At 35.3% G+C, this 10,866-nt stretch overlaps 1 non-coding gene across 1 annotated transcript; it reads left to right on the top strand.

The window, feature by feature from the left end:
• Nucleotides 1–4,564: 4,564 nt before the first annotated feature.
• LOC111725612 lies at nucleotides 4,565–4,669 on the top strand. The gene has a single exon (XR_002773639.1). It is a non-coding gene; the product is annotated as a U6 spliceosomal RNA (small nuclear RNA).
• The last annotated feature ends 6,197 nt before the right edge of the window (nucleotides 4,670–10,866 follow it).

Here is a 10,866-nt window from a genome sequence, read left to right as displayed (position 1 = left end):
GCATTATTTTTCTTTTACCTCGGTAAAATTAATTTTGTTACATGAGATCAGGGATTGATTTGAACATTTTCCCCCAACTGGTTTGACAGTTATCTCAATACTATTTGTTTGAAATACTTTCTTCATGATTCTTAGATAAACTAACGTCTCTTTCCAGAATTTCCTATACCTATCTATACCTATATTTCCTACCTATACCTTCCACTATTATGGAAATTCTACATTAGCTAAAATATATCCCATATTGATATTTCTTTTCAAAAATTATACAACAGTTCTCTCTTATTATATATGAATATTTGTATTGTATTTTATAATAATTTATTTTTTATTAGTGATCATTAGCTTATTAGACTGCAAAATTTTCCTTAAATGCTATCATTATATTTTCCTGAAAAAATATTGTATTTTACTAGTACTATGATCTTTCTTGTTTGTTCTTCCTTTTTAGTAAATTGTTATACAATTTGAGGTGAAATTTTTATACAGTTAAAATGAACAGTCCACCAGAAACTGTAAAATTTGTGAAACTTATTTCTAAATAAATGAAGCAAAAATTTATACAACATCAAGAAAAAAATGTAAATTCATAGTAGTGTGAGAACCTTTAATTCAGTCTCACAGAAACTGAAGATGAGGCAATCAAAATCTTAATAAGGAAATAAAAGACTTGGATAATATAATTTGTCAACTTAATTTTTCTTTTATTCTCTTTGTACACGTTAATATGTGTACATACACAAACACATACATATTCCACACACATTCATACACCACCACCACAAACATTCACACACATCTTTATTTGTAATAAATAGTGAAAACATTTTGGAGAATGAAGCCAAAACACTCATCCTTCTCCCACAAAAACAATAAAAATAAAGAATAAACATATATGTATATGCCAACAAAACTAGCTATGGGAAAGCGCTACTATCCAATGAATAACTTGCAGTAATCCAGAGAAACATGTAAACAAGGGTGCCAGCATCAAAAAGTATAGGAAGTATGTTATCTACATCACTCCTTCCCTCAGTCTGGCACAGCCTGGTGCCAGGTGGGATCTCCTTGGTGTGGCCTTCCACAATGGGGAAAAGGAGAGCAGGAAGATCCCAATAGCTCCTATCACTGTCGCAATCACAGCTTTGCCAACAAGGACACCCAGCAGTTGATGCTGATGCTGGTAGATAAGCTCAGAGGCCATACTACTGTGCCTGACCCCCCTCCCAGGAGAAGGAGCTATAACTGTGACTTCAGAGAAAGAGATACCTTTGTGCCTCCTTAGAGAAGGAGGTACTGGTGTACCACCCCAGGGCCAGAGATGCCACTTCCACTCTGTTGTCTGCTAAAGAAGTTATACACAAGGACTATGCTGCTGTACACTCCCAAGGGCCCGAGTTACCATACCCTAAACAGCTAGCATCATGGTACTTGTCAGTAGGTGGAGATATTTCCTCACCAAAGCCAGTCCATAAAGTCTGGAATAGGTAAATGTTTCCTCGAAATGTGCAAACATTAATGCAAGTCTACAAGAAACATAGAAAATGAAGGAAACATGACACCACCAAAGGAACATAATTTTCTAATAACTAACCTCAAAGAAGTAAAGATAGTAAAGTATCACAATTTTCCTGATAAAGAATACAAAATAATTATTTTAAGAAAATTCTGGCTGCGTGTGGTGGCTCATACCTGTAAATCTTGCACTCTGGGATGCCAATGTGGGTGGATTACTGAGCTCAGGAATTTGAAACCAGCCTGAGAAAGAGTGAGATCCTGTCTCTATTAAAATAGAAAAATTAGGAGTCACAGTGTATGACACACCTGTTTGGGGCAGGACACGATTATAAGAGGGTCTTTACCTAACAAATGCAATCTGTATAACCTAACTCTTTGTACCCTCAATGAATCCCAAATAAGAAAAATAAATAAATAAATAAAAATAGAAAAACTAACCAGGCACTGTAAGAGGCACCTATAGTCCTGGTTACTGGGGAGGCTGAGGGAAGAGGATCACCTGAGCCCAAGAATTTGAGGTTGCTGTGAGGTATGATATTGCCATGGCACTCCACTAAGGACAATTGAGTGAGACTCTTGGTCTCAAAAAAATAAAGAAAGAAAAAAAAGAAAAGAAAATTCCATGCTATAAGAAAATTGAGGTAGACAACTCAGGAAAACAATGCATGATCAAAATAAGAAGTTAAAAAAAGGAACTTAACATATCATAGAAAAGAACTAAACAGAAATTCTCAAACTAAAGATACAATACGTAAGTCAACAATGCCATAGACATCAGTAGCAAACTTCATCAAGGAGAGAATCTTCAAAGTCAAGGACAAATCATTTAAAAATATATGCCCAGAAGAGAGAGTACTTCTCATTTCCTCTGCTTTGAAATAATCACATGGCCCCTTTAAAAGTCCTGCAAAATGCATGAGTGTGGAGGGTATATAATCAGTGAGCAGTAAATATTCCATGGAAAAACATAGAATAAAGGTCAATATCTTATATGGTATATTAATTCATCCAGAAAATACAACAATATATGTGCTTATGTGTATGTATATTTGTGTGTGCATATGCATAGATGTGTACACACTCACAAATGTTTAGGAGTAATAAGAGAGGTCAGTAATGTTACTTGGGAAAGGGATCTATGTGTTCAAATCAATAAAACATTTCTACAAATTATGGATAACTAGTGAGGAAATGTGAGAAAAATATATTCACAAAACATAAGATTTTTACCATAATAAAATAAAAAATATACCTAGAAATATTTATAATTAAAATTATGTTCTAATGCTTTATAGAGAAATATTTTTGAAAAGTCAAAACAAATTTGAAAGGATTCAAATCATTCAAAGAATTTATCTGATCAAATTTGACTTATAAATTAAAAATAGTATGAGCTCTAAATGCCAGGAAACTAAATAACAAACTTTAAAATAATCCATGGATCAACAAGGAAATAAAAAGGAAGTTGGAGAGTATTTTGCACTGAATGAAAACCTATAAGATATCAAAATGTTTAGAATATCATTAAAGAATGTTAGGGGAAATTTTATAGAACTCAATTTTAGAATAAAATAAAGTGTTTAAATCTTTGACCTTTGGCTCCACCTTAAAAAGCTGGAATCGAAGAGCATAGTGACTCCAAAGTAAGTAGAAGGAGGGAAATAGTTATTATCAAAATAGAAACCAACAAAATAGAAAGTAAAAAAAAGTAGCAAAAATATGAAACTAAAAGCCTATCCTTTAAGAAGATCAATACAACTAATAAGCTGATAGCCAGTCTTATTAGGAGAAAAAGGAGAGAAGACACAAATTATAAATTGAGGAGACAGGTGACTTGCTACAGATTTGATAGATATTTAAAAAAAAAAAAACTAAAAATAATTTTATGCCAGATTGTCAATTTAGATGAAACTTTATGCCAAATTGACAATTTAGATGAACAATTTTTTTAAAAGACAAGCTATCAAAACTTAAGAAGAAATAATGTGACAAGTTATTTGTCTATTTAAAAAATTCAAAACAGGTTTAAAATGTCTCACAATGAAAAATCAGGACTTTACTGGTGAATTCTACCAAATATTTAAGGAAGAAATAAAATCAATTCTATAGAAAAATTTTCAAGAAATTCCAGAGAAGAGATTGCTTAACAATTTATTCTTTCAAGTCATTATTACCTTGATAGCAAAACCAGACAAAAGTATTACAGAAGAGGAAGTCAAAAACCAGTATATCTCATGAACATAAATGTAACAATGATTTTCTCATTATATCAAAAAAATTACTAACAAAATTTTAGCAAATCAAATTAAACACATAATAAAATTGACAATATATATTAACTAAATTGGGTTTGTCTCAAAAATATAAGGTTGGTTTAGCATTCATAAATTAGTATAATTAGCAGATGTAGCAAGATGATGCACTAGAGACATCTCAACAGCCAGTCACAGTGACGTTGGGAAGACGACTTCAGGACATGTCTAGAGTGTCCTGCCCCCAAAATATTGCTCCAGGGGCACAGTGAAACAGCAAGAGATGCCAGGAATCAGCCAGGAGGTCAGGAGCAGTGGAAGATTATCACAGAAGGTAAGTGCCTGGGTGTGGGTACAAGGTGACTGGCTCTCTGATAGAGGGCTGGAGGTGAGGAAGACCTGACCTCCAGTTATTTTTGGACTTGGGTGCTGGCCAGAGCTGCTTTGGCTTGGCTCTAGGAAGTGAGTGAACATTAACAGCACCCAGATGCTGTGATTGAACCACTAGAAAGGGATGGAACACTTATTGGTTCCACTGCTGGCAGGGTGCTGCCATTGTAGAAGTGCCATAGCCTAGGGTCCCACCACATGGCCAGCTCTGGTGCACCTGCTGTGCTAGGCATTCACCTTTGAGGTGAGTTGGGCCATTCCAACACCCCCAGGAAAGCACCTTTGTGACCAAGGGATACTGCTTGGAAGGTCAGCATGTCTCCTGAGAGGTCTGGTTGGACCTTTAGGCTTCTATTCCTTCAGTGATTGAACTCCAGTGAATTGAATAATATCTGAATGAAGATGCTTGCTTCAGTAGAACATATACTAAAATTGGAACAATACAGAGAAGATTAGCATGGCCCCTGTGCAAGGATGACATACAAATTTGTGAAGCATTCCATATTTTTAGATGTGGAGAAAAGGGAACACTTCTGCACTGCTGGTGGGAATGCAAGCTAATATGTTCCTTTTGGAAAAATGTTTGGAGATCACTTAGGAATCTAAAAATAAACTTTCTATTTGATCCTTCAATTCCTCTACTAGGTACATATCCAGAAGACCAAAAATCACATCATAACAGATATTTGTACCAATGTTTATTACAGCCCAATTCATAATTGCTAAGTCATGGAAGAAGCCCAAGTGCCCATCAACCCATGAATGGATTAATAAATTGTGGTATCTGGTGGTGCCTGTGGCTCAAGAGAGTAGGGCACTGGCCCCATATGCTGGAGGTGGTAGGTTCAAGCCCAGCCCCAGAGAAAAACTCCAAAAATAAATAAATAAATACTGTTATATGTACACCGTGGAATATTATGCAGCCTTAAAAAAGATGGAGACTTTACCTCTTTCATATTTGCATGAATGGAGCTGGAACATATTCTTCTTAGCAAAGTATCTCAAAAATGGAAGAAAAAGTATCTAATGTACTCAGTGTTACTATGAAATCAATTTATAGCTTTCATATGAAAGCTATACCCCAACTATAGCCCAAGAAGAAGAGGAAAGAGCAGAGGGAGAGTAGGGGAGGGAGGAGGATGGGTAGAGGGAGGGTAATTTGTGGGACCACACCTATGGTGCATTTTACAAGGGGGTACATGTTAAATTTACTAAGTGTAGAATATAAATGTCTTAACACAATAACTAAGAAAATGCCATGGAGGCTATGTTAACCAGTTTGATAAAAATATTTCAAATTGTATATAAAATCAGCACATTGCACCCCATGATTGCATTAATGTATATAGATATGATTTAATAATAATAAAAAAAACTCTTTAAACTTATTTACTTCATTAAAAAAAAAAAAGACCTGAATGAAGGCAAATAAATCAGAAAGACCAGGTCTCCTTGGCAACTAGATACTGTCTTCTAGCCCCCATCTTATACAGTGGAAATCAGCATATGTGTTCTGTATCTCCTAAAGCTGGAGTACCACCTGGTGTCCAGGAAATATATATATATATTTTTTTCAAATTTTTGTTTTATTTTATTTTTCATTTTTAGTTCAATATCAAGGATTTCATTTGCTATACTTTTTGCCCCTTTATCTTTTTTTCATTTCTATTTCTCTCCTTTTTTCTCTTTTCATAGAGATTTTTCTACTTTTCTCATATTTCCTTCATAAGTTTCTGAAAATAACAACTAAAGTATCCGTCTTTTTTTACATTTTCTATAATTTTATTTTTAACTTTTTGAACCTATTATTACTATTATTATAATTTTCTTTTTGTTGGTCTGTTTTGTTTGATTTAATTCTGCATTCTTTTTACAGGACTATTTGCTCTGAGGCCTGGACTAGAGTGCCACAGCATGAGCCTGGCTCAAGGAGGTCTTCAGCTCCTAGTCTAGAGTGTCACTGTAGCTTTGGCCTTTCATAGAAATGTATTAGTAGATCCTTGTGATGTCATACTGCTGATTTTCTTTTATATTTAGTGGAGGTGGTGTCTTGTCTTAGCTCAGTCTGGTAAGGAACTCCTGACCTTGAAGGACCTTTGATCCTGGCTGCTCAGAATCCTGGAACTGTGGGTAGGGATCAAAGCACCCTGCTGATCTCCACTATTACTCCTGTCTTTCTCTTTCTATTCTTCTTTTGTTTTTCCTTTCACTCCTTTTTCATCCTTTTCTTTCTTTTTTTCCCTTCTCTCTCTTTACTCCTTTCTGTCTTTGAGCCCTATACCAAAAGGCCACTCGAACACCTGAACACAGAGACAGGGAAATTTAAAGAGGAGGAAGTGAGAGAAAAAAGTAAGTGAAGAAAGAAATAATAAGAAAATACAGATGAGGAACAAAAAATTCTGGCAACATGAAAAACCAAAACAGATCAACACCCCCACCCCTGGGGATCATAAGATGTATGCACTACAAAGGATCCAATTATAAAGAAATTGTGGAAATCACAGAAAGGGAATTTAGAGTATGGATGTCAAAAACAATGTGGAGAATTGAAAGGAAAGTGGAAAATCACCAAAAGGAAATCCAAAAACTGACCCAAGAAATGTATGAAAGATATGATGAAATCATATATCACAAGTAAAGGGATTGAAAGATTCACTCAGGGAAATCTAAGATGCAGTAGAAACTATGAATGACAGATTAGACTCATGGAGAAGAAAAAAAATCTCAAAGCTAGAGGATAAGTCTCTTTAGCTAACTCAGGCATTTAAAGAAGCAGAAAAGAAGAGAGTAAAAGCTGAACAATCACTTAGAGAGACTTCATGATGCATTCAAATATATTAATTATAGGTATCTCTGAAGGGGAGGAATGATCCAAAAGAATGGAAGTGCAATTGGAGACTATCATAAATAAAAATTTTCCAAGCATCACCAAAGATTCCAACACATTCTTTTTGGAAGGATAGTAAACTAGTTCATCTCAACACAAACAAATTACCTCTAAGACACATTGTAATGAATCTGGCAAAGACAAAATGAATGAGAAAATGTTGCAAGCACCCAGAAGCACCAATTGACCTACAGAGGATGATCCGTCAGGGTGAAGGCAGATTTTTCAACTGAAACTTTTCAAGCCAGAAGAGAGTGGTCATCTACCTTTAACCTTCTTAAGCAGAAAATTTTCTGCCCAGGATTCTTTATCCTGCTAAACTAAGCTTCAAGCTCAACAGAGAGATCAAATCTTTTATTGACATGCAAATATCGAAGAAATTCCCATAATACCCACTTTATAGGAAACACTCAGACCTGTTTTCCACACTAGTCATCATAATGGCACCTAGAAACTAAAGGACAAAACATAGCTTCTACAGTAGCACAATAGATGAAACGTAAGCAATGTACTTTCACAAAATCTGATAAATAGAAGGACACCACCCTTATCAGTTCTCTCAATATATGTTAATGGCTTGCGTTCCCCAATGAAGCACCACAGACTGCCTGATTGGATTTAATAATGATTAAAAAAAAAAAAAAGCACAAGCTATCTATATGCTGTTTCCAGGAAAAACAATGAACCTTAAAAAACAAAAAAACAGTCAAGGACTCTATTCCATTCACAGTAGTGCCAAAGAAGATGAAATATTTGACAGTTTAAGATCTCTATAAATAGAACTATGTGAAAGATCTCTATAAATAGAAATATGAAACTCTAAGAAAAGAAAAAGCTGGAGATGTTAACAAATGGAAAAACATACCATGCTCATGGCTGGGAAGAATCAACATTGTTAAAATGGCCATACTACCCAAAGCAATATACAATTTTAATGCAATACCTTTTAAAGCTCCACTGTCATACTTTAAAGATCTCAAAAAAATAATACTTCATTTTATATGGAATCAGAAAAAATCTTGAATAGCCAAGAAATTACTCAGAAATAAAAACAAAGCAGAAGGAATTACACTACCAGACCTCAGACTATACTATAAATTGATAGTGATCAAAACACAATGGTACTGGCCCCCAAACAGAGAGGTAGATGTATGGAACAGAATAGAGAACCAAGAGATGAACCCAGCTGCCTACCATTATTTGATATTTGACAAGCCAATTAAAAATATTGAGTGGGGAAAAGATTTCCTATTTAACAAATGGTGGTGGGCGAAGTGGCTGGTGACCTGTAGAAGACTGGAACTGGACTCACACCTCTCGCCATTAACTAAGATAGACTCTCACCGGATTAAACATTTAAACTTAAGACATGAAATTGTAAAAATACTAGAAGAAAGTGCAGGGAAAACTCTTGAAGAAATTGGTCTGGGTGAATATTTTATGAGGAGGACCCCCAGGCAATTGAAGCAGCATCAAAAATACACTACTGGGACCTGATCAAACTAAAAAGCTTCTGCACAGCCAAGAACACAGTATGTAAAGCAAGCAGATAGCTCTCAGAATGAGAGGAGCTATTTGCCGGTTATGTTTCTGACAAAGGTTTAATAACTAGAATCCACAGAGAACTCAAACGTATTAGCAAGAAAAGAACAAGTCATCCCATCTCAGGGTGGGCAAGGGACTTGAAGAGAAACTTCTCTGAAGAAGACTACAGACACATGAAAAAATGCTCATCATCTTTAATCATCAGAGAAAAGCAAATCAAAACTACTTTGAGGTATCATCTAACTCTAGTAAGATTAGCTCACATCACAAAATCCCCAAACCAGAGATGTTGGCATGGATGTGGAGAAAAGGGAACACCTCTACATTGCTGGTGGGAATGCAAACTAATATGTTGCTTTTGGAAAGATGTTTGGAGAACACTTAGAGATCTAAAAATAGACCTGCCATTTGATCCTACAATTCTTCTACTAGGTATATATCCAGAAGACCAAAAATCACATTATAACAAGATATATGTACCAGAATATTTATTGTAGCCCAGTTCATAATTGCTAAATCATAGAAGAAGCCTAAGTACCCACTGACCCACAAATGGATCAATAAATTGTGATATATGTACACCATGGAATATTATGCAGCCTTAAAAAAGATGGAGACTTTACCTCTTACATGTTTACACAGATGGAGCTGGAACATTTTCTTAGCAAAGTATCTCAAGAATGGAAGAAAAAGTATCCAATGTACTCAGCCCTACTATAAAACCAGAAGAAGGGAAAAGGGGAGGCGGAGGGAAGGGGATGGGGGAGCATTGGTGGAGAGAGAGTAATTGGTGGGACCACACCTACAGTGCATCTTACAAGGGTACACATGAGATTTACTAGGTATAGAATATAAATGTCTTAACACAGTAAGGAAATGCCGTGAAGGCTATGTTAACCAATTTGATGAAAACATTTCAAATTGTATATGAAACCAGCACATTGTACCCTATGATTGCATTAATGTGCACAGCTATGATTTAATAATTAAAAAATAATAATAGTTACCATTAAAAATAAAGACTCACAAGACTCTGGGTGAAGGATTGGAAAACAGTATTTCAGACAAATGGAAATCAGAAGGAGGGATCACAATTTTAGTTTCAGATACAAGTGGATTTAAAGAAATTAAAATTAACAATTACAAAGATGCTCGCTATATACTGGTCAAGGGAATAGTACAACAAGAGGACATGTCAATTCTAAATATATATGCAACCAACTTAAATGCTCCCAGATTAATGAAATGAATCCTAGTTGGTCTGAAAAATATGATGTTGTACCACATTATAATAGCTGAAGAATTTAACATCCTTGGCAGAACTAATCAGAGTCTAGTTTAGAATCTAAACAGAAACTAAACAAGAGACTTAATACAACCCTAGAACAATTAGGCTTAATAGACACATACAGAATGTACCATACCAAAGCTAACAAGAGTATACATTCTTCTCATCATTGATCATACTCTAAAACTGATCATATCCTAATCATATTCATATTAAACCTCAACAAAATTAAAATAATTGAAATTATACCTTGTATCTTTTCTGACCACAAGGCAATAAAGGTGGAACTCAACTTCAACAAAAATTTTCATCCTCACACAAAGGCATGAAAACTAAACAATCTTATGCTGAATGACAGTGAGTCAAAGAGAAGGTAAAGAAGGAAGTTATTAGATTCTTGAATAGAAAAAGAATGACACCCATAGCTACCAAGACCTGTGAGTTACTGCAAAAGCAGTCTAAAGAGAGAAATTTATCTTATTAGATGCCTATATCCAAAAAACCAGAAAGAGAGCACATCAACAGTCTAATGAATCATCTCAAGGGAATGGAAAATGAGGATCCATCTAATCCCAACCCAGACAGAAGAAAAGAAATAACCAAAATTAAATCAGAAAAAACTGAAATTGAAAACAAAAGAATCATTCAGAAAATTAATGAAACAAAAAGTTGGTTCTATGAAAAGATAAAATTGATAAGCTTTTGGCTAGATTAACTAAAACTAGAAAGTAAAATCTCTAATAAGCTCAATAAAAGAGGAAATAATGGCTCGGCGCCTGTGGCTCAAGTGGCTAAGGTGCCAGTCATATACACCTAAGGTGGCGGGTTTGAATCCAGCCTGGGCCTGCCAAAACAGCAATGATGGCCAAAAAATAGCCGGGCGTTGTGGAGGGCACCTGTGGTCCTAGCTACTTGGGAGGCTGAGGCAGGAGACTCACTTGAGCCCAGGAGTTGGAGGTTGCTGTGAGCTGTGATGCCACGGCACT

Source organism: Otolemur garnettii, unplaced genomic scaffold (genome assembly GCF_000181295.1).
Source record: "Otolemur garnettii isolate 467f Iridium unplaced genomic scaffold, OtoGar3 scaffold00044, whole genome shotgun sequence".
NCBI lineage: Eukaryota > Metazoa > Chordata > Mammalia > Primates > Galagidae > Otolemur > Otolemur garnettii.
The sequence above is the reverse complement of the archived record's forward strand: the minus strand, read 5'-3'. Positions and strand labels throughout refer to the sequence as shown.